Source organism: Capricornis sumatraensis, chromosome 8 (assembly GCF_032405125.1).
Source record: "Capricornis sumatraensis isolate serow.1 chromosome 8, serow.2, whole genome shotgun sequence".
Taxonomy (NCBI): domain Eukaryota; kingdom Metazoa; phylum Chordata; class Mammalia; order Artiodactyla; family Bovidae; genus Capricornis; species Capricornis sumatraensis.
Genome location: NC_091076.1, coordinates 71,550,716 through 71,555,396, shown reverse-complemented (window position 1 = coordinate 71,555,396; position 4,681 = coordinate 71,550,716).

The window sequence follows — 4,681 nt, the reverse complement described above, 5'->3', positions numbered from 1 at the left end:
TCATCATTATTTTGTAAATTATACTTAATATGAAAAAGTTTGAGTGGATTCTAAATCATAAAATATTACCACATTATGTTTTCTGGTGGGAAAAAAGTAAGAGCTATTAGTCATATATAATTTATGCTTATAAATTTTGAATTGTTGTGAAATTATTGAAAATTTATCACCTACTTGTTCTCATCAATATATATAAGATGAATATAAATTCTCATCAAAATGACTACTAAGTGATCACTGTCAAACTGTCTTGTTCAGGAATTAGATGCAATCATTTCGATCATAAAACCCTACATAGAAAATGTTATGTTTATAGAAGCAATCTTGGGTTTTTCATTAAAATTTTGACAAACTTTATTTGGAAGCTTATGCAAACTCAATATTTAATATCATCCTTAATATGTTTGTTATTTTTCACATTATAACTACATAGAGAAAATAACTTTTTTTCAGCAAGCCCCACATTATTGCTTCCAAATCCCCTCTAATTTATCACAGTGTGCTGAACAAATATCATCATGATTTCTATAGATGTCATGATAAAAGAAAAGGTTGAGAGCCACTCCTTTAAATTTTATTTTTTTAAGATTTATTCATTTGGCTGCACAGGGTCTTACTTGCAGCATGCAGGATCTTCATTGCATCATGCAGGATCTTTCGCTGTGGTGCATGGACTCTCTAGTTGCGGTACATGGGCTCAGTAGTTGCTCCACAGAATATGTTATCTTAGTTCTCTGACCAGGGATCCAACCCACACCCCCTGCATTTCAAGGCAGAGTCTGAACCACCGGACCACCAGGGAAGCCCTGTTTTAAACTTAAGATCAGGATTCTTAACCTAGAGCCCCTTAATGGGTTTCAGTGTGTGTGAAATATGTAAGTGCATCTTTCTGGGGAGATGGTTAATAGTTTTCATCAGGTTCTCAAAGCTTAAGAACCAGCTGATCACAGAAATTGCAAAAGCTCTTTTATAATTTCACCCCTGAAGAACAGTAATACAAGTCAAGGGTTAAATGAACTCCAATGGCACAAGGATCCAGATCAGTTCACCATGTGGCTGTACTGGGATTGTAGGCAAAGACTGAAAGCCAATATCATAAAGCCTGCATTTGCCCAGACCTTCTCTGTTTTTCTAAAGCACTTTGTACATTTCTAGATTCCTCATATATATATATATATATATATATATATATATATATATATGTGTATATACATATATAGATGTATGTATTTCCTGTGGGGCCTAGCAGAGGCGACTGAAACAACAGTACCATTAAAGCCTACTGTAATTATTTGATGAGTTTTCTACTGCTAACAAGCTGTGAGAGATAGACAGACTTTTGTTTTTAAAACAGTGACTAGTATATGATACACACTATTTTCTCAATTAATGGTGAATGACTCAATGAACATGCACGAACAACTTCCAAATCTTAGTTTCCTTAAAAAGTAATACACCAGGAAAAGATATTTCTCCTGTCAATAAATTAGCTTTCTATTACAAACCTTATGTGAATTTGGGTACCTTACAATCCTAATTTTGACCAGAATTTTATCACCTCAGTTGTGGTGAATAAAGACATTCTAAACCTACCTACAAATGAGACATATCTTGGCCACAAATCTACTTCTCCTAATGTTCAGAAAAGGCATGGAATCATGTATTTTAAAATATTTTTATTACCTTTTTGCTTGATCTATTTTCTACACATAGGGTATACTCAGAAAATGCTGACTGCACTTGGAACAAACTTAAGAGAATAACAAAATTATTTTAATTACACATGGGGTTTTATAGATTATATTGCACTTTACATTTTTTTCTCACTTGAGAACAAGAATCCTGTGAGTTAGAACTCTGTTGAAGAAATAAACTAAAACTTAAAAACTTTAAGCCATTTGCCCAAGGTTTTACAGAGGCCAGGAACTAGAAGCGAGATCTCTAATCGCTAAGGTGTGCTCTTTCCCACTGTAAGATTATTTTGCACTGTAAGATTATCATTGTCCAAAAGAATTTAAGATTGTGTTGCTACATAAAAGCAGATAATCAGTGTTGCTGTCCCTGAGTCAGAAGTACATTACTAAGACCTATTGATTTGAATAACACTTAAAAAAACATTTTTTATTGAGGGATAATTGCTTTACAGAATTTGAATAACACTTTTTTCTAGAACTATACTTTGGTTAATAAGCCATGTTTCATTTATTTGTGTTCATTCAGCTTTCAGCAATGTAAAATTCTTGCCTAGGCATATAGCTTCCTGTTTGATCTGCTAAGCTTTGGTTCAAAGTTCTTACTTCTGAACTTTGTCTGGTCTTTTCCTGTTTACCAAGTAGCTCTGGGAAAAACACAGTCAGATTGTTTAATCTGTGAACCGTACATCTTTGTTTAATTTTGGCTCGCAGGCACTCTTGACCACCACCAGGGGGCAAAAGCCTACCAGCTGGCTTCTCTGCTGTACATTCGACATAGGACTGTACAGTACAGGGACCCTCAGTGTCTGATTCTTGATGGAACCTCCCTGCTAATTATTTCAACCACAGGGCCCCAGGGAGAGAACAAAGGCTCAGCACAGAGGGCTCCAGTGGCACTTAACCATACAGCGGCCAGAAAGGGCTCAAGGCCGCTCTGCCAATTTACAACAAGCAGTAAGATCCAAGAGACTTTGAGTGACAAACAAGAGGCGGTGGATTAATAACTGCAAACTCCGGAATGTCTGTGTTTTACAGACATGTTATGTATGGTGGTATTTACCAGCACATCCACTCAAATTAAGAAATAGCTTTGTCAACTCTGTTTCTCTGTGTAATCAATCTATGGTATTTATATGGCGCGATTTCCACCCCCGCCCCCCTGAAATCTTGATTTTTCATTATGTTCTTGGCTTAGGTTCAGCTGATGATTTATCTTTTAGAAAACTATTTCTTTAGAATATTCAATCGACATTTCGCATGTGTCTATGAAATAATGAAATCTAGAGACGAAGAGAAGGAAAACCCAAAGAGCAAATCCTGTCTAATCAGAATTTCTTCCCAGCAGGAAGCAAGTGGGAGGTAAATAGCAGGTTGGACCCTTGTAACTCCGTGAGCCCATGAGCCCAGCTTTCTCGGCTTCCCCCCAGGCTCTCTCGGCCTCCCTGCACTTCAGGAATAATGAATGAGCCCTTAGACAGGGGCCAGGGTAACAGAGGAAGCACGAGGGTACCATGAAGACTCTCGGGTATAAAATTACAAATCCTTCTTTCTTTCAAAAAGTCTCATCATAAAACATGGACTCAGAGCGGAAGGGTGGGAAAGCTAAGAAAAAAGCCCTCGAGAGCCGGGTCAACGGTAAGGTCTCTAGCCCAGAAAGTCCCATCCGCGCTCAGAGGAAGCGTTTGAAACCCTGCGGCGCTCTTTCCCACCCGGAAACTCGTTCGCGTCACGATTTTCACCTCGGTTTCTTCTCACTAAGGTGGGTTAAGCTGTGAGCCCAACCTCGGGAATAAAAAAAGGTTGTCCTTCAAGAGTGGGGACTCCAGCGACACCCCCACCCCAGCCGCAGAACCCGCTCCCTAACCCACCCCCTCAAACCCCCAGCGCAGCCTAACCCGCGCGAGTCCCAGAGCCCGGAGGGAAACCCCGAGAGGGGGCGGCGGCCCGAGGCGCACGCACCCGGCCGGCTTCCGGCAACTCAAGGGTTACGGCCAGGCGGCGGCGCGCGAGGAGGAGAGGCGGTTGCTGACAGGTGGCGCCTGCGCACTGGGAGTGCTCATTGTGCCCCGCAGCTGCCGAACCGCCCGCCCGCCAGCCAGCCAGCCGCCCGCTCGGCGCGTCAGTCTGCGAGAGTCCGGTGGTGGGTGCGGAGTCTGCGGCCGTTCGCGCGGCCTCCTCCTCCTCCCTGTTCCCCTCACCCCCACCCCATACCCCTTTGCCCCATCCCGGCTCCGTCACCCTCCCGCCCCCCACACTCGGGACAAGAATGCCCTGCCCGGAACAGCCCAGCAGCGCCTAGATGGCTTTGGTCACGGTCCAGCGGTCGCCTACCCCCAGCACTACCTCCAGCCCCTGCGCCTCGGTGAGTCCCCTCCCGGCAGCCGCTCCGCTCGCTTCTGTCACTGCGGCTCCGCTTTGCCTCAGCGGGTCCCGCCGAGCGCCACTGCGCACGCGCCGCGCCGCTTCCCAGGCCTTGGCACCCGGCTGCCGCGAACCCCCCCCACGCCCCCATCTTAAAGACGAGCCGCAGGAACTACTGGACGTTGATTTGTGCCTCCGTCACTCTGAGCACCTAGCGCCTCACCATCCTCGCCCCGAAGCCCCCTGTGGCATGCTTTCCTCTGGCTTGAGCACTTCCTTTCGGGAATGAGTCATTCTTGCTTTTCACCCTCCCCCTTCCTTTTACCCTCTGTTGCTCTGCTGCAGGGAGAGGACCCCGGGACTCCTGCCATGCCCCTTACCCACACCCACATCCCCTTACCCGCACCCATTTCAGGACCCGTTCCGTCTTCACCCACCGCCCGCCCTTCGGGCTCTCCGGGCGTCTGCCTTCCCCCTGGTCACTTGCTGTCTTTCTTGTGTGCTGTCCATTGGGCTTCATTGGACGGCTGAACGGTAGTTACTTCTAGGTTTCTCGCCATCTCCCCTCCCCCAGAGGGTGGCGGGAGTCTCTTCTCCTTGGACCTCTCACCTTTCCTCGACGAGGT